At 42.3% G+C, this 20,553-nt stretch overlaps 1 protein-coding gene across 2 annotated transcripts in view; it reads right to left on the bottom strand.

Annotated features, from left to right (window-relative positions):
• LRRC8B (leucine rich repeat containing 8 VRAC subunit B) overlaps window positions 1–18,547 on the bottom strand; it is a 74,231-nt gene extending 55,684 nt beyond the window's left edge. For both annotated transcript variants that reach the window (XM_079904310.1, XM_079904311.1), the window contains exon 1: window positions 18,408–18,547. The gene's annotated coding sequence lies outside the window, so the exon portion shown is untranslated. The remainder of the gene's footprint in view (window positions 1–18,407) is intronic.
• Between the last annotated feature and the right edge of the window lie 2,006 nt (window positions 18,548–20,553).

Below are 20,553 nucleotides of genomic sequence, written 5' to 3'. Positions count from 1 at the left end.
AGACAGTGCAATGATAATGCTTAGTAGGAAGAGTACTAAAGAATAACAACCTGGTTTTAGAAAGTTTATTAAAATTTGGTACACCAATTTCACACAGCATATTGACTCAATTGCTTATATGGCAAATGTCTCATGGCATAGAACAGGGTGTGCCCACAAAGTATGACAGGCCAGAAAGAACACTAGACATGAAGCTAAAAGAACTAGCTTTTCTCCTAGTCCTTCTGTTTGTGTGTCATGTTGGGTTATATTGAGTGACTGCTCAAAGTTCACCTATAAAATAGGAATTAACTGTAGCCATTCTCTATCTCTCTCTCTCTCACTGGACTGTCAGAGTCAAATGCGATTATGTATGTAAAGATGGCCTTGTAATTACAAAGCATGTTGTTGATACACATCATTACCGGTAAATGCAGAAACGGCTGGCCATCTGATTTGATAATAAGAAAAACTATTGCTTTGGATCCTGCATATATGAGAATAAATTTAAGCTCTCAACAGGGAAAATGGGAATGTGAAAGATAGTACAGAGATCAGATGGGATTTAGAACCAACAAAATTAACCCTAGAGGAATTCAGGAACATACCTGGATTCTAGTTCAAACACCACTGCCTTATAATTAAAACAGATCAATTAAGGGACCCCGAAAAAGAGACTGCAAAGGAAGCAAGATATACCGTCAGCTATTTAAGAAAAATTCCTGTTACGTTACTTAAATGAAAAGGCAAAATTCAACATCTGATGCCCTCCTTCAAATAAAACTGCAGAATTATCCCCCAAAATGGCTATAATTCTGAATTTATTTTCTCCTAGGACATTTTCAAAGTCTTTGACTTCTCAACTTTTCCTTTTGCTTTGTCAAAGAACAATCATTACTATCACTCTGCAAACATTTATCATATTATACTAAACACTACTTAAATTACAATAGAATTGAGGTCTCTCCTTCCTCCAGCAGAAAAGAGGATAGATGGCTTTATCAAAAAAATGCTGTTCTGCAACTGACGCTGCTAGCTGTCATTGGAGTCCTGTGAGAGACAGGTTCAGCCTATCTAAACCATCCATTAGAATATTAATATTATACGTTTTCTTGCAAGTAAACGAAAATTACAAGGGGTGAGGAAAAGGCTTAAATTTTTTAAAACTCTGGATAATCTAGGCCAATGTAGAAAAAAGGGTTTTTCAACTTTGGACATTAACAGAATTTAGCAATAGTTGGTAAAAACAACAGCTGCTAAGCCTGGTAAACCCACATGAGATTATTAGGTCAAAAATCACAGAAATACAGAGAACATTTCAAAACTCCCAGCACACTGACAACAAAGCACCAAAGTGAAATCTCATTAGGAAAGGAAATGGTTTTAGAAAGAACTTTTTTTTTTATAAGACTGCTGCACCATGTGTAACATCTCTGAGGACTTCACTAGAGAGGAAAAACACAGAATCAAGAGTGAACTACAGAACAGCTTCCTTCCTCTGTTCCCTTTCCCCTCTCATCATTCTCCAATGCACACACCAGGCAACTCTCTGCATCCTTACAACTCATTCTCCATTCACAAAAACACTGATACAGAGATTTTAAAAAAAAATCATCATTTTTCAAAAATGAGATCATATTGTTAGAATAAACTTTCTCTCGTCTAGATCACTTTAAGATAAGGAAACTACCAGTCACTGATTCAGTCACCTTCATGCAGAACAGGAAAAGAAACAAAGGAGCTCCAAGGCTTCTAACAGATAAAAATGAGAATTTTATGCTCTCTAGATTTATGTGGCTTCTGAGTATTGTTACCCATGCCGATCAATTATCATGAAAGACTTTTCAAAGTTAAAGTCTACACATCGCAAAATATGCATTAAAAATGTGAAGGACCATACGTTTTTTACTTGTTCATTTGCTGAATAATTCAAGGTTGAATTTCAGAGAATGTGAAGATTGAACAAATTTCAGGCTATAACAAAAACTTAGAGGCTTTTCCAATCTGGTCCTGGGACAGCTATAATTTCTTCTAATTTGTAGTGTTCCTGTACAATCAATAACTATATAAAAGCCTAATTTTCCAGCATTAGGTACTTTGACTCTAAAAATAACCAGGAAAAAGTCCATTTAAGTCTAGTTAACTGAAACAACAAATTATAAATCATCAAAAGACAAATCAAGTGGAACCTACCCTAATAGTTCTTCCTAGGTAGATAAGACAAAACAAGCCCAGTGTTTTGTGAGGCCCTTACAAGTAGCTGATGTGAGGATGAAGTAGTCAAGTTCGCTCAGTATATTGTAACACTCAGTTGTGGAAGCTAATGCTCACTCACCACAAGATAACCAACCACATGTAAATATTCTTCTAAGCCCTTTATATCCATTAACTAATTTATGCTCCCAACAACTCCATGAGGTTATCTCCACTTTACAGATGAGGCAACTGAGACAGAGTTATGGGATTTATCTATGCCTGCACAACCAGTAAACTCGTAAGACTGGCAAGAATGTGAATAATCTTCAAAGACATCTCTGAGGGGAATAAAAAGTAGCTCAGCTCAATAAAATGAACAGCACACTAAACGTACATTCGTTCATTCACCCCTTCCTTCAGTCATGGGTGTAGCAGGAGGAGTCAGCAAAATGACTAAGGAGAGTGAACTCTTATCCTGACTAACATCTACCTTATTTGCGAGCTAAGCTACACAGTCTCTCAGAACACCAGCTTAATCGTAAAAATAGACATAGCTCTACCTGGCCTTTCTCCCTTCACATTGATGATAACATCAAATGCAATGGATACTCCTTTCGCCCAGGAGGCTTCAGAAAACAACTGCCCATGAAGGAGGAAACTCCTGGCAAATACAAGCCCTGCTCCCCCCATAAAACCTACCCAACGTGCCCACAGTTTTCAAGCCTTCTGGGAAACAAGGAACTGTCCTGTGTGGAGTGATTACCTGCTTTCCACAGACTTCTCCTGTGCAAAAAGAGTCATTATTCTTCCCACAGAACACACACTACTTCTCCCAAGTCTTCTCTCATTTCTAGTAAGACACTCATGTTTAGAAGCTGTCTTAATCCATTCGGGCTGCTATCACAAACTCCCATAGACTGGGTGGCTCAATCAACAACATTTATTTCTCACAGTTCTAGAACCTGAGAAGTCCAGTACCAAGGTGCCAGAAGATTCAGTGTCTGGTGAGAGCTCACTTGCTGGTTCACAGAAGGACCTCTTCTCGTTGTGTCCACACATGGTTGGAAGGGCAAGGAGCTCTCGGAGTCTCTTTCATAAGGGCACTAATCCTATTCTTGAAGGCTCTACCCCCATGACTTAATTACCTCCCAAAGACACCCCCCCCACAATACCGTCACCTTAAGGGTTAGGTTTTAACATATGAATTTTGCGGGGGACATACTCAGCCTATAGCAAAGCTATGATTTTTAAAGTTGTGCTAATATAAGTACATTCACTGGTAACCTGAAATTTGAGGATTTGGGGGACTCCATAAATAATCAGAAGGAACTTAGTCCCTTCCTTCTACAAAAAACTGAAAAGTTATAAATTATAGTAAAACTAGTAAAACTTCAGTAAGCATAGATGGACTTATGTAATTACCATGGGATGCTTGTGATGAAAGAAAATGAGAATATGTACTCCTATGACCTCTTCCTCAAGTTTCTTTCATAAGAGCCTCCTCTGCTCCATCCCCACTGCCCTACTGGGTCTCCCAACATGACCTCTCACATCTCCAACACATCCTCCACATAACGGCCAGCATCACTTCCCAAAACAAATCTGATGTTACCTTCTGCTTCAAAACCTTCCTTGTGGCTCCTGGGCTCCTCCTGATGAAGCTGAGTGCTGCTTACGGGGTTAAAAATGTATCTCTAAGGCCACCCCAGGCAGAGGCTGAGCCAGAATCAGCACTGGGAGTTCCAACTCCCACTCTAGTCTCCAGCGTTCTCATTCTTGCATTCATGACACAAAGGGGAATAGCTGACTTTGGCAGCGAGGGCTACACTGGGTATATATTTAAAAAACTCAAAGTGTGAGATTGATTCCAAGCATATTTTCACATCAGTGTAAGAGACATTATAGCAGATAAAACTGGCAAAATACTATTTCATCAGGCAAAAAGAAAGGAGCCACATGGCCAAAGAAACAAGAATTTAGAGCCAAAAAGAACTTCAGGCCCTCATGCCACAATGCAACAGACACATAGAATGTTCACCTACTTTAGCTCCAAAAATTTGATTCACATCCCATGACTTTACATACTAAAACATTGTGCTAAAAACTATTTTCCCTCTACATAAAACACAAACATAAAACATAAGTGATGCGTAAGTGTTTTATAAGTGATTATAAAACATAATATTCGGGGCTTCCCTGGTGGCGCAGTGGTTGAGAGTCCGCCTGCCAATGCAGGGAACGCGGGTTCGTGTCCCAGTCCGGGAGGATCCCACATGCCGCAGAGCGGCTGGGCCCGTAAGCCATGGCCACTGAGCCTGCGCGTCCGGAGCCTGTGCTCCGCAACGGGAGAGGCCACAACAGTGAGAGGCCCACGTACCGCAAAAGAAAAATAAATTAATAATAATAATATTCAATTTAAAAATAAGTGTCTGGAAATTGGAATTGGTTAATTGGAATATTTTATTTAATCTTTGGGTATTTCATTATGGGTGTCTAAGAACCTGATACTTGAAGATGTAATATATGAAAGAATGAACATACATGTGGGAAGGTTAAAAACTTCTCCCAGATCTTATGGAAAACACTAATTTCCATAATATAGAGAGAATATTTAATTGTAATTCTAAAACAAGCACAAAATAAGTGCACATTAGTTTAACCACTTATTTTTAAAAATTCAATGGATGGGAGCAAATACTGCAAGCTATCAGTAATCAAGACAGATTTGTATTTAATTTTTTAAAAAGTCTAATACTGATAAATACTTTGAAGGGAGGAAAACCTAAGCTGGCAAATCTCCTCTACTGAATGATTAAGTTGAACAATACTAACTCAAGCATAGGATTAACAACTGGTAAACCATAAAACCAGACCAAGATTCCTCCCATGTAATATGCTCCAGTAGATTTGTCTTTTGCAGTGGGGTGACTCTGTGGCATTTATTTCTGTACTACATCCCCTCCACAGGCTTCTAATGCCCTTTGCTCACCTTCATGATTATGGGTAAAGAAAGGTCTGGTGAAGTGTAGAACAATGGGAAAAGTAGGGCCTGAATCAGCTCATAACCCCAGTGCCCCCTCCCAGTTGGGTTGGTCCAGTTCTACCACCAATAAAGAACCACCCATGCCTGAAAAAACCCAGATCCCTTTTTAGCATTGTGAACCATGTAGGAGATGCTTATTATATCTGCTTTGTTCTCTATTTCTACGGTGCCCATCACCATAGCAACAAGGCACACAGATGGAAAAGTAGGCTAGAAATACCTAGAAATGGGGGTGGGGATGGGGACTATGGAAGAAAGGGCCTTTCACTGGTTAAGAGAGAAAAAGGCTAGAGTTCTTCTATCAACACAACACTACGGGGCACTTCTAATGGAAAAAGTAGGTTTTCTTTGCAACAACAGAAAGCAGCCTAAAAACTCAATAAATATCAGTGCTTGTAGGAGGTAGAGTGGCTAACTTTTGGAGGTTTTAAAGCCAGGTCTATTTTATTAGAAAATCTTGTGTGCAAATCAAAATCTTTACACAGCATCCAATTTTGGAAATTACACATTAGTTCCACAGCGTGTATGATTACTACTTAAAATTTTTGGTTATTTTGTTGTACTAAAAGTTGAGACATCTGTTAAGGAAGTGTGGCTGGGAAGATAAGTTGATACAATGAACATTTTCCTGAAAGTGACAAGTTTATCTTCCAAGTTTTTGTACAAAATATCCCCAGAGGAAATCACTGGGTGGAGCGGTGAGGGTGACTGTTGTTTCACCCTAGGGAGTCCCTGTCCCCGTCCCGTCAAAACTGGGACAAGGCCTTTCCCACCTCCAGGCCCTCTGCTGTCTGTAAGAACATCTTCACACTCCAAGGTCTCTATTTTGGTTTTTGTTTGTCTTTTCCTTTTCTACTGCCAGCCTGAGTCCTCCTTGTTCATAATTTTCTAGGACATTTGGAATGCTTGGGATATTATTTATATTGTTACTGGTCAGGAAATAGAACAAGGAGCCACACTGGCCACATAAGCTACTTGGGGAGGTTTTCTACGTAAATAAAAATGGTGTATGTATGAAAAAACAAGAGATGCTTTATGGACCAAATTGAGAGAGTTTAACACTAGCAACTTAGAGAGTTTAGCAGAAAAAGCAATGGACAACTTTATGGGAATCTTAGGTCCTTGACTCAGCCGCTAACTAGCTGTGACACTGGATGATTTTTACTTTGCCTTTTTCAACCTTAATGTGTTATCAGTAAAAAGAAAAACTGAGATGGAACAGGGATATGAACTTGAGGTGTTCTAAGGATGATTTCAAGGCATGTTAAAATGTTATGCATATGTGTGTAGTATTCTGGGAAAGACCCTCAAGGATACCTATAATATAAAAAGGTTAAAAATCGATACTCTGTAAGATCTCTTCCACACAACTCTACAATACCATGACTTGAATCAACTTACCCAAATAAACTCAAGGCTTTGAGCTCAGACTCAGGTGAGTGTAATACTCAGGTCTTCTCAAAAGTCCTCACCCAAGGGACGCTCTCCCTGACCACCCTGTGTCACCAACCACTACCAGCCGCCAACCGCTCTCTAGCCCTGTACGCTGCTTCACTGTTCATCAGAGCACTCAGTACATGATATTATATGTTGGATTTGCTTATCGTCTATCTTCCCTCCTCTAGGATGTACGCTCCATGCTGTTTTCTTCATTGTTGGATTTATTCTCAGTGCCTGGCAAATATTAAGTGCTCAAAAAATATTGAATAAGTTTTTTCTTAATCCACAAAATGAAGCATGGCAGACCCAAAATTCAAATACATTTTTTTTCTTTTAAAAAATCTGGCGGGGGGGAGCTTCCCTGGTGGCGCAGTGGTTGAGAGTCCACCTGCCGATGCAGGGGATGCGGGTTCGTGCCCCGGTCCGGGAAGATCCCACATGCTGCAAGAGCGGCTGGGCCTGTGAGCCATGGCCGCTGAGCCTGCGCGTCCGGAGCCTGTGCTCCGTAACGGGAGAGGCCACGACAGTGAGAGGCCCGCGTACCGCAAAAAAAAAAAAAAATCTGGGGGCCTGCTAAGAGCAATGTACTCTACTAAGCATTTTGTGAGCGTATCTGTCTTCCTTAATCTTCATATGATCACATTAAGGCAAGCTTTTCAATTTTTAGAGCCTTCTATAAAGTAACACATCTGGGAAAAGGAGGCAGGCAACATACTGTAGAAAAAGTTGTTTCATCAGGTACCAGATCTACAGCTAACTTGCAGAGGCTGCTGAGACAAGCCACAATCCCCTTATAAACTCAGTATCCACATTTGTACCCTGGGAATAACACTTGCCCCATCTCCCACAGGTCATCAGGAGAATAAACGTGCGTATAAATGCTTCAGTATGTTAGAAGTGATGTACAAATGTATAATAGAGCAAGCAATGTGGTGGGGGGTCCCTGTAAGGTGTTTCAGTAGGATCTGCTACAAGCTGCTGGGAGAAGGCAAGAGCACAGGGGACATCTGTACAGTGTCCTTACATACAGGGTGTCAAGAGCATCCAGGATCCAGGAGGACCCAATAAAGACTTACTAATCAATGGGAATGATAGCCAGGCTCAACTCCTCTCCCTTCAGAATGCATTACTCTGTAAAGAAAAAAATGTCCCAAACCTAGCCTGGGACCAAACTTTTTTGCATGTAATTCACAACCTCCTCTTGGAAAGAAATTAGCATTCCTGATAAAACACTGCAGAAAACTTTTTTTCAATGGGATTAAGACTTGCTCTTAGAAATCAGTCACCCACTGACCTAGGTGACTGTCAGTCAAGCACCTGGTGATCCTTACCAACATTCTATTTGTATATAGTCTAACAATGCGTATAAAAAATTATGTATTATTTCTAAATATTCTAGGAGAGTTTGAGTGTACATCCCTAAAATGGATAATGGTGATTCTATCACTTTGGTATCAAATTAGCTTCCATCAAATCTTTAAAGAGTGATAAGCTCTAACCATGTTCTTTCCCTTTTGAATGTTTTTGTCCACCAAGAAGAAATCTTTAAATTGGCCTATTGGGGCCTTTTTCCTTAGAGTTGACAAGCGAATTTGACTGAAAAGTTTTCTTTAGCACCCAAACCAGCTGATCTTCAAAGTGGGGTAAGGGGTTTGGGGGCTTTTTGTTTTTGGAAAGGAGGAGCACTCTGGTAGAATCTACTTCCAGATCACCAATTAACCCTCGTCTAAAAGTATGTGCTTCAGAACACCTGATGTCCAGCTGGTTCCTTCTGGCCATCTCCCTTTTTTCCCTTTTCACAGTCATCCGCTCCCCACGTTCCACAAGAAAGGTAAACATCTCATTTCTCAGGAGTCTGCTTGTGGTGCATTGCCTTGGGGAGTAAAAATCTCCAGGGCTCCAAGCTGAGGGTCATTTGAAATACCTGTAGGGTTCTAGATGTTAAGAAAGTGATTGACTTTCAAGACTGAGAAATCCTTTTGGGAGTTGGGGAACGTATCCATTTCTTTGCTTCAAACAACACTGGACGGAGACCCAATCAAGTTGTTAAGACAACAGAACATGGAAAATCATTTTTGTGATCAATCACTAGGTAACTTTTGTCATACACCTCAGGAGTTTAAAAAATAGAGTGGAATTATACTGCCTTCATTCCCATGCACTTATATATGTGGTAAGGTGTCTTAAGCATTGACACTTAAAAAGAAGCCTTGATTATGAAGCCTATCTTATTTTAGCAATAAGTTTACTTATGCATAAGTAAACTCTTTTTAAGCCCCAGGCATCTCACTGAGAAGTTATTTTCCATAAAATTTTACCTATGCTTAATACTTATTCACCAAAATTCTAATATACTTGTTCTGGTCAATCGTATATTAGTCAAAATCATAAAAACTCAATCCAAGTGAAATTTTGTTTAACATTTAGAGGCTTATTGTCACAAGAACTTAAAAAAAATATAGTGTGTATATATGTGCATCACAAGAGTATGATAAGGTAATCAATGAAAGATTTTCAAACATAAGACTGTCAAATGGGGATTAGCTTATATAGAAGAAGAATGAAATGAGTTCCACAAGGGAAACAACTATGTAAAAATTCCCAGCTTTTCTAGACCAGCTTGTTTGTGTGTTTTTTAAATGGATGACACGGTAGATATGAAATCACTGTGGTATTTAATTTAGCTTCCACTGGGTACATTAAAAAGAGTGTTTTTTTAAATCAATATTTATAATATCAGAAGTGCCATTTTTTACAACTATAAAAAAATTTAGACATTAACTTCTAAAATGTATGAGGAGAGGACACAGTGTTTCAAAATCCTTTTAGGGGGTACTGGACAAAAATCATTATCAGACACTTTATTCTAAATTCCTTTATTCTAAGAACTTCCCTGGTGGTCCAGCAGTTAAGACACCACGGTCCCAATGCAGGGGGCCTGGGTTCAATCCCTGGTCAGGGAACTAGAGCCCACATATCACAACTAAGACCCCATGCAGCCAGATTAAAAAAAAAAAAGGGGGCTTCCCTGGTGGCGCAGTGGTTGAGAGTCCGCCTGCCAATGCAGGGGACATGGGTTCGTGCCCCGGTCCGGGAAGATCCCACATGCCGCGGAGTGGCTGGGTCCGTGAGCCATGGCCGCTGAGCCTGCGCGTCCGGAGCCTGTGCTCCACAACGGGAGAGGCCACAACAGTGAGAGCCCCGCGTACCGAAAAAAAAAAAAGTTGCTTCTATCTTGCTGTCCTCTGTGCCCAAGTTTAGTCCCCAAAGCCTGGAATTGAAAGCACCCTTGGGGATCCTAAACTGCCTGTAAGCCAAGAACCTGTGTTGACCATCTAAACTTTTGACTTCTAATAGAAAGAGCCATAATTATTTCAGTAAAGTCCAACCCCTGAGTCAAGCATCCCCTGCAAATGGCCAAATCCAGAACTCTAAACACAGTAAACGTTCAGTAAACACTAGCTCATTAACAAAATATTTTGGTCATTCAACTGATATCTATTAACAGCATATATACAATAACTCTTCTTCCTACTTCTAACCTTCAAGGAAATCTTTCAGATTTCCAAATACCAGTCAAAAGTACATTATTGAAACAAAGCCCTGGACTAGATAATAAGTATACTGAATTTTATTGCCTAATTCTTTCCCACATATCAGTTTACATGCCAGGTATAATGCCTGGCTCAGGAAGCTCACTCGGGAGATGAACAAAATTCATCCTTTATCATGAAGGAGCACCTAGGAGAAGGCAGAGGCATTCTCTGGCAGAGGGAATATAACAGATGCACAAGCATCAGAGGCAACACAGGGAAGGGATTCAGGAGCTCCTACGAGTGGTAGGCAGAGGGAAGGGTCTGGAATGGTCTTTCACAATAGGTATGCTTGAACTGACTCTTGAAAGATGGGCAGGTGTTTGACAAGGGGATATGAACACAGAGAGAGAAAAGGAAAAAAAAGCCACAGAGTGAAGCCATCTGGCTACCTTGTACCTTCCTCTGCACTGCAGACAGTTTAGGATGGCTGGTGCATGGGGGTGTTACTGTGCACGCTGTGTCCATGGTGCACGCGTTGGTGATTTAGAAATGACGGGGGTGGGGGGAGCGGGGGGCAGTGAGAGGTGAAGCTGGAGAGTTGTAGAAGCAGACGGAGGAAGACTGTATTATATGGCTCTCCAAGGCATTTGGAATCCATCCTTTGGCAAAGCAAGTCATTAAAGGATTATTAAACCAGGTAGTCGTGGTATGAAATTTGCCTTTCACAATGATTATTTTCCTGTTGTGTGAACAGCCAATTTTGTGGGGGGAAGATAGGAAAGACTACAAACTGAACTACCATTTGGAGGCAATTAGCAGCAGTCCTGGAAAAGACTCAAGGCAGTCAAGAGACTGTAAAGGAAGGGCACTGTTGGGAGGTACCTTAAGGGTGTGGCCTCTGGACAAACTGGTCACCATCCTTTAAGGAGCAGTTAAGGGGGGAACAAAGCAAAGAGAAGCCCAGAGTGAGTTCTACGCATTTTAGGGTTATGTAATTGGGTAAATGGTATTGCTATTTGCAAAAATATGGAATCTAAAGATGATTAGCAAGTTTTGGTGGGGGAAAAGGTATCTTTGGTACACTAACTCCAGGCCCTTCCTGTTCTATAAGGCAGGTAGCACCGGTGATATCATCCCCATTTTAAGTTCAAAGGGGTAATTTTTTTTTTTGCCCCAAATCACATGTAGCAGTTTGGGGAGTCCAGGACACACCAGGCTTAAGGGCAGATATACAAGCGAGCCAAGATCCATGCTTTCCCGTAACTTGTATTCTGGCGTGGGCGGGGAGGGAAACAGAAGATAAACAAGCCAGCAAACAATAAACCAAAGCCTGAAAGGCTAGGACGGAGAATGGCAAGGGTACTTTATCTGAGGTGATCAGGGAAACTATACCTGAGGTCATTGGAGCTGGCCTTCCATTGAGAAGGAAGCAGCTACGCAGATTCATAAGAGAAGAGCGTCCAGGCAGAGAGCAGCAACTGAGAAGCCCCAGAGGTAGGAACAAGGTTGGTGTGCCCTGGAGGAGGAATTCCAAATACTGGCAAGTGGTGAGCGACAGGAAGCCCCAGCTCCAAAGGCATTCCTGGGAGGGCGGAGGTGAAAGCCTTGAGCCCCCTTAGGGCAGTGCTAGCAGAGCATAAATACTCTGGGAACCTGCCCACCAAGCACAGCATTGTGCATCCAGAAACTGCATCATGACTCACACTTTTCGAAGACAAGTCATTGCTCAGTTGCCTATTTCGGCATTGAAATAGGGCCAGGAACAAACTCACTTAGTTTTGCCTAGAGAGATGAACTTTAAAATCTTCAGATGAACAGAATTCATCTGCTCAGAGCAAGAAATAACCTGCAGTCCAATGGCAGGCGATTCTGCCCCCAAGGCTCCGTCATGTCCTCACATGTTACACGGGAGCAGAGCCTCCCAGCCACCCTCCAAGGCCCTCAAAGGGACTAGAGAGGTAACATTTTCCCCAAAGGATGCCCCATGAGCTCAGCTGGAGAGGATAAGGAGAAATGGTACCCCAGTGCCAAGGTGCCAAGCTGGGTCCTGTCAATGAGAGCCTGAAAGCCTTGGAGAGACCGGATGTTCGGCTGCCTGCTGGCTCTGAGACGCGCATCCCAAGCACAGCAGTCCAGCCAGCTCTCTGGCACACACTGCCTACGCCTCCCCTCCTGTGGTCATCTTCCACTGCTGCTTTGTGGTCTACCTATTCTGCCAACATTCCTTCATGTGCCCCCATTCAGCCAAATGCCTTCAAATTCCCCTCGCTAAGGGTGATGCAGATCAACCCTCTGACCCTCTTTGAAAAGATCCTACTTTACAGCCAGTTTTCTCAGATGCATCTGCTTGGTGTATCCAAAAGAAAAAAGTAGCTGAATTTAAAGTCTGTCAATATAGCATGAATAAATTAGAAAAGAATTAAATTGTTCCTGAATTAGGTGACCCCTTTCAGAGGATCACATGGAGAAGTTATATATTATGAACACTTAAAGATGACTCCAAACATTACGGCCGCTTTGGAACGGTGCTGGAAACCTGTGGCACACTCTGATCCCTGCTTAAGGCAGGCTCATCTCACGTCCAAGCTCATTTCAAGCCACACTTCCACAACATCTCTGCTCCCGCTCCCTGGCCAATTTTTGTTCCTAAAGTCACCATACAACCTCCAACCATAAGACGCTTGCACATACTTTCACGACACCTGTATATCTCCTTCCTAATAATGTTGGTAGTAGCAATTTTTCATGTATTTGCAGTGATTGATTCTCCTGTCTCCCCCAGTAACCTGTAACCTCCATGGTGGTATGGACCACGTGCATTTTTGCTTACTGTTGTGTCCCTAGAACCCGGCACGGTGTCTGGCACACAGTAGGTGCTTAACAAATAGCTGCTGGAAAAAAATACTATGAAATATACTCATTGGTGGAACGTTTCTGCTTCTGAGAGTGCATGTGGCAAAAAATCATTCAAATCAACGCTGGAAAAGGTTAAAGCTGAGCTATTCTGGTTTATATATATATATATGTGTATATATATATATATATATACATATATATATATGTATATATATATATATATATACACACATATATATACACACACACACATACAGGAAAGACTTTGCTAGGTTTAAACTGATTTTGGGGACAATTCTCAAAAAGTCTGACTAACAATTTAACAATACTCATTTGGATATGTATGGAGGTGACCAATTTTAAAACTTTTTTTTAATGGAATAAGAGCTCATTTTCAAAAAGGTTCATCTAGATTAGGCCAAATTAAAAAAGAAAAGCTACCACTTACTTCATCAGGCACAGTTTATTAGGTAATCTACATACATTTTTTTCATTTACTCCTCATATCTGAATCTTACCCCCAGGTTACAGATTAGGAAATTGAGGATGCAAGAGGCATACTGAGTAAGTGGGAGAGCCAGGATTCATACCCAGATCGTTTTGATTCCAAGAGCTATATCTTAAATCTAAGCCACACTATAAGCTAAGAAATAGGTGTGACATTGAGTAATAAGGCGTTGCTCCCTCCCATGATAAGGTACAAGACTACAGTCTAGTACCATCGATTGGGGCCAGTATTTAAAATAGGATTTGGATGCCAACGATGTGGTAGTAGAGAAATGAGACAATTCATGAACAAGGAATAAGGAGGAATATGAACTAACATTTACTGAAAGCTTGTTTTATGCCAGATACTGGATACTGGATTAGATGCTTTCATGTTAAGAGTTCTTTTAATCCTAAGAATCCTGTGAGATGGATAACAATAGTCAAGAAAAAAAAAAGGTGTAGAATAACAGTGGTGTTCGACTACTCCAATGTTCCTTTCCCCCATCTCACTAAGGATGCGAAAATCCCACCTTTTAGCTGGGCATAAGGTTGTCTCCAGTAAGGACAATATTCTCCAGTCTCTATTCCAGCTAGATGAGGTCATATTGCTAAAGTCTGGTCAATGAGATTTAACAAGAAATGTATGACAGCCTCCAGGAAATTTCCTTAAGAGACCCTGGGCTCTTGCTTTTTCCCATCTTCTTCCCTTCCTTTCATCTTCCCTTCTACACTTGGAACCTGGATGTGATGGCTGAAGTTCCGCTTAGGACCATGAGATTGAGGGCCTCATTTGATGTTTGGTAGTTCTAAAAGGTGGAACCAGCCTAGGTCTCAGAGGACCTGTAAAGTCATAATACCAGCTCTGGACTGTCTCTCCATAAGCTTTTTTTTTTTAATGTAAAAGAGAAACAAACATCACTTTGTTTAAGCAATTTTTCTTTGAGGTCTCTGTAACTGACAGCTAATCTTAACTAATCCAGCAACCCATCCAAAGTGATAGCGTAGGGTTCAGACCCAGGCTCATCAGTCTGCACAGTTCACGCTCTTAGGCAGAAGCCTGAAGAACTCCTGATTATAATCTGCAATAGACTTGAGGGGGAGATGTAAAAATGCTGAAAAAAATTTGAAAGAAATAAGAAGGAAGGTTTGAATATGCTTTCAAATCTGCACACCTGAGACAATCAAAGGGAATATGCTACTCGACAGTAAAAAATTTAGTCTCCATCGTAGATGGACTGAGGAAGATCTCAGTCACCTGCATGGAGCTGGAAAGAGAAGAGAAATAGAAGCTGTGTAGCTGATAATGTCTCTGAAAGATGCTGTTGACCGAGGAGTGGGCATTGAAGAATACAGCCCTGAAAATGGCCACAGGATGAAACAAACAACAAAGAATTACAAGGAATCCTGAAATTGAAGAAGCAGGAGATGAAGTTCAAAGATACACAGTCTGGAAAGAAACAAGCAGAATCATATGATCCATATCAAGCAGAATCACATGACCCATATCAAGACCAAAAAGGCCAAAGTAAAGGTCAAGGTTGAAGCTCTGACAACTCATTTTAATTCATTTCCTTTACATGGGTTCACAACAGCATTGCAGAAGTGAATTTAAATTGTGTTGCAATTGAGTAGAATCCTAAATAAGAGGAAGTCATAGAACAGGGAGTTTATTATCACCCTTTGTTCAATTTCTAAATGAACAGCACTGAAAAGAACTTAGCAGAGAGATACAGTGATTGGAGTTAGGTCTAATTTTATTTAAGATCAATCTTAATGATCCAGAAAAGGAAAAATAAGTTGTTATGTCTGCCAAAGACATTATTTTAAACACGAGAAGAAAACCTAAGTCATAATAAAGGCGTGTAGGAAGTTTCGAAAATATAGATAGGGAATAAAATGCAAGTGGGCAATAGCAATAAAAGAAAAGGCAGCAATATGAAAACAGACATGACAGAAATTAGAATGCATTTTACAACTGGTTAAAGAAATTCTATACTATAATTGGGCCTCCCAAATTCCTATGAGTGGTCGCAGGTCTGTACTGTTTGCAGAGTAAGCAATACTCCCTGCGTCAGGAGAGCAGCGAGGGACATGCTATATAGGAGGCAATGAAAACCATGCCACCGAGTCTGGAGTTAACACGACAGATTCAGCATACATTTGTTTCTGATAATATCAGTGTAAGCTAGAAGGATGCTGGAAAGAGAAGCAAAAAATAAATTTGGAAATTCAACTTGAGAAACACTAAATGAACATCAGATATTAAATAGGCTATTTTTTATGGGCAGTAAAAAATCAAAAAGGAACATAAAAATACTTGGATACCATCAAAAAAGATTTTAAAATTACAAAAACTTTTTTATAAATAAAAATTTTGGCTCAAGCAAGAATCTTCTACATATTATTTCCAACCTTCAACTCCAGAAAACAAAACAAAAAATCACAAATTTCAAACCACTGCAGGAAAATACCCACACAGCCTAAAAAAATGTGGAGGGATAACGGAATATTATTCAGTACTAAAAAGAAAAATTATCAAGCCATGAAAAGACATGGAGGAAACTTAAATGCATAACACTAAGTGCAAGAAGCCAATGTGAAAAGGCTACAGACTGATTCCAACTATAAGACATTTTGGAAAAGGGAAAACTGTGGACACAGTGAAAATATCAGTGGTTGCCAGGGGTTGGGGGGGCAGGAGGGATGAATAGGAAGATCACAGAGGAGTTTTAGGGCAGTGATAATATGATATAGTATCATACTCTGATGATATTATAATGGTGGATACATGTTGTTATATATTTGGCCAAACCCATAGCATGTACAACACCAAGAGTGAACACTAATCTAAACTATGGTCTTTGGGTGATAATGATGTCTCAGTGTAGGTTTATCTATTGTATCAAGTGTACTGACTCTGGTGGGGGATGTTGATAATGGGGGAGGCTATGCATGAATGGGAGCAGGGGGTACATGGGAACTCAGTTATTCTCAATTCTGCTGCGGACCTAAAACTGCTCTAAAAAATAAATTCTATTTAAAAAAAAAAAACTTGAAAGACCTGGTACTCTTTTCCAGTGATATTGATTAGGGCCCTTTTCATTTTAATTAACGTTGGTGCTTTCATTCTGAGGATTCGGAGGAATGAAACAGCAATGGGGAGGGGAATGGTCTTTAAAAAGCAAATCTTAACTAGTCAAATGAAAACACTCCCAATGTGAGAATCTTCCTGTTAGGCTGGACATGTTGGAACACTTTTCCAATTTAAGAAAAAAAGAACGTTTCAAAGAATAGTAAATTTAATTCTAACATGTAGTAGATGGATAGTAGGTATCATGACTCAACTGTACACTCAGCAACAACACTGTCCCCCTCATTACCTGAACTAAGAGTAACGTCTGATATGTTAGGGGCCCAGGCACTTGTAGGATTGGCTGACATTTTATATTCCTTCAAGGGTGAAGCTGTTGACTAGGGAAGCCAGGGGCAAAAGAAAGTCACCTTGGCACTCACAAATCAAAGAGCACTTTCGGTTCTCAGGAGGTGGAAACTCAGCAAGTGGAGGGTACTGGAATTTTTAAACAATTATACTGCAGTTTGATTGCTTCTGTGTACTACAACCTGACACTTAGGTTTTAGGAGACCTAACAGTCTGATAAAGGCACATACCATTTCATTTCCTCTTAGAAAGCAGTGTACACTTTGCCTATTTTAAGTTGGTTAACTATTTGCAATTTAAAAATTTCAGGGCTTCCCTGGTGGCGCAGTGGTTGAGAGTCCGCCTGCCGATGCAGGGGACACGGGTTCGTGCCCCGGTCTGGGAAGATCCCACATGCCGCGGAGCGGCTGGGCCCGTGAGCCATGGCCTCTGGGCCTGCGCGTCCGGAGCCTGCGCTCCGCAACGGGAGAGGCCACGGCAGTGAGAGGCCCGCGTACCGCAAAAAAAATCAATAAAAATAAATAAATAAAATTTTCATACCGATATCTTTTTACGGACTTAAAAAAACAGTTTTTGGCAAGGCGAATTTATTCAAGGAAGTTCACAGGTAGGTTTTCGTTTTTAAATCAGGTTTATCCTTTTTTTGGGGGGGGTGGGAAGGGGGCTGCTGAGAGGGAGTCTTTCTGACCACAAAGAAGTCTTCCACAAATGTCATCTGACTAAAGGCAACCTATGGACTTTGGGAAGTCAGGTGAGGACACAGAGTGATGAGCCAACACCCAGCCTCCCCCCTTCTGACCTCTCAGCACCTGCTCAACTGCAGCCCAGTAAGGGGAAACTCTTAGCTACTCCCTCGAAATGGGTATAGGTTGCTCCCTTCTCCTTCAAACAAACGAATGCCAACACCACCGTTAAACTGTAGGCGAACAATTGTAGATTTCCCACGCGCAGAAAATGTTTGCCAACCAACAGCGCCAGGGCAGGGGGCAAAGGAGAGCGACCCAAGCGCGGACGCCCTCCGGAGAGGTCTGCTCATCTAGGGAGGGCGAGACTCCAGCCCAGGAAACCAGAACCCGGTTTCCGCACCACCCTGAGGACTCACACTCAGGTGCGGCGCCGTGACTGCTGGGGGAGACATGCGACCGCACCGTCGCGCCGCCCACTCCTCCTGCCCCGAATGATCCCAGCACCCAGAAGTCCCTCGGGGGTATCACTTCTAGCCCAGAGACGAGGGAGTGGCAAAACCGCGCCTCATCTCTCTAGTCCAGCCACCTGCCCGCAGGCCCGGCTCGCAGGTGAGGCGCGGACAGGTAACCGCACCTGCTCGGCCACCCCCACCTGCTGCGTCCCCTCACCCGGTCCTCCGCCCCCACCGACTGGGTCGGCTCGGCTCCTCCTCGGTGACCAGGGGCGTCTCGCCCCGACCTACCTGCGTGCCTCCGGCCCCGGGATCCGGCGCTCCTCGCGGGGTGCGCCCCGCGCCGCTCCGGGCGCGCCGGCGGCGGCCCCGCGCCCGCACTTCCTTGCTGCCGGCTGCTGCGGGCTCAGCGGGAAGCCCCAGCGCTGCCAGGCTCACCGCCTCCAACCGGCTCCATTGTGACGCGGCGTGTTCCGCCGGCCAATCGGGGCGCGGCGGCGCGAACCGCTGACTAAGTTCGCGGGGGGAGAAGGAGGGGACTGGGCGGAGGCAGGAGGCGGAGGCGTTGGCCGTGCGGCGGCGGTGGCGGCTGAGGAGAAGGAGGAAGGGGAGAAGAGGGCAGCAGCTGCTTCGGTAGTTGCTCCTGCTGTTAAATTTGCAGCAGCCTCGGCCCGAGTGTTTGCCCAGCTTAGGGACTGCGGGGGCCTGTGACTCACCCCTTGCTGATGGAAACAAAGCGCGGCTGCCATCACCCCGGGAGCGCGCCATGTGGCCGCCCGGCCCGCTCGGCTGGGGCTAGAAAAGCGGGGGGCTGTTTTCAAGAGACGGCAGAGGAGCTTAGGGCTATCCAGGTGCACATGCAAGGGACTTTGGAAGTACATTTATGTGTCGGACCACTGCCTTCTCACATGTGCACCCAGAGTAACTTGTTATTTACATAACGTGTTTTGAACCTGAAGGGAAGGCTCGGGTGGAGCTGCGGGAAATCCCTTTACCTTTCCTTATACTGCGTACTTAAGATGCAGGGCCGAGCCCCTGTCTGGCAGTTTACAGTTGTACCAAACTAAGCGGCTTAAGATTCTGGGCCTCCAATAGCATCCGTCTCTCTCAATATGTCGTTATCCTCGGGATGCGGAGGGAACAACGTGATAGAGGGGTCTCGCTTTACTCATAACTAGGCTTTTACTGCTAAGAAACTGCCGGTCTACCCTATCTACTGACCCGCTCTTCTCCCTCTACAGTTAAGTGGGAAAAGTTACAATGTGCCTTACAGAACAAACGAAAAAGTAATCCAAACCCAGGAATTCGGGGGACAAAATTTTTATCATCCTCATTCACCCCCTACTCTCATCCCCACCCCAGATTTAAGTCAGTCTTTTTGCAGACTATCATCCTCAACACTGCGATTCAATTAGGCAACATTTATATCTTTGAGTTGCTATGGCAATCACATTACCATTAAAAACAAATGTATGGGAACCTCCAAAAGGAATAAAATAAAGACTATAAAAGGCTCAGCATTTGGAGCATATCTGATCGTTTTGTATAAATGGGAGTAAAGAAAATGGAACAACTGAGTTATATGAGACCAAGTGGTGTCAGACAGAGACTGTTGAGATTAGGACTACAATTTAAATTACCCCAAAAGGGAATAAGAGGGTTGTCTTCGTGACACCACTGCTCTATTCCCTCCTTGTCCACTCCATTCTGGGTTGGCGGCTGTCTTGGAGGAAAGGCTGAAAGAGCATTTCTTCATTTAGTCATTGATAGAGTCTTTATCGAACTTCTGAGGGTGAGACACTGTGTATGTACAGATCTGTTAAGCTAATTTAGATTTGAATTTGGTCCTCAAACTGCTTACAACCTGGAGAGGAAGATAGAAAGTATTCAGAATTAAATATGAAATGAGGAAAATGAGTGCTATGAGAAATACTGATTGGTTGTAAAGTCATGGCATTAAAATTTTTAAATGTCTAATTTTCCATATGTGTCTTTGAATGTTTAGAAAGGCATATTGTCTCCCCTTCCAAAACCGCGAACAGAGAATCCATTCTTCTATCACAGCAATATCACTACTTGTGTGACTTGGAGTAGTAACTTAACCTCCTTGGGACTCAGCCTCTTCCTCTATAAAATAAGAGATTAAAAACTAGATGATCTGTTAAGATTCCAATTGCCATGAGGGTATGAATAAAAAAGTGACTCCCATGCTTGGTAACCCAAGTCACCATTAGCAGGAAGTTAAAGTGCTCAAGTTCATTAAAACTGTATTAGCTCTGGGTTCATCTCAGATATGTGGCTTATGAATGTATTTATTCCAATTCTCATTAACAAAATCACTCTCCATGGTGACAACATTTATTACTGACACTGAAGAAATTGGGCTTCTGATTTTGTGATATATTGCTTCTGGGAATCCTCCTCTGAAACTGTAGCA

Source organism: Stenella coeruleoalba (assembly GCF_951394435.1).
Source record: "Stenella coeruleoalba genome assembly, chromosome: 1".
NCBI lineage: Eukaryota > Metazoa > Chordata > Mammalia > Artiodactyla > Delphinidae > Stenella > Stenella coeruleoalba.
The sequence above is the reverse complement of the archived record's forward strand: the minus strand, read 5'-3'. Positions and strand labels throughout refer to the sequence as shown.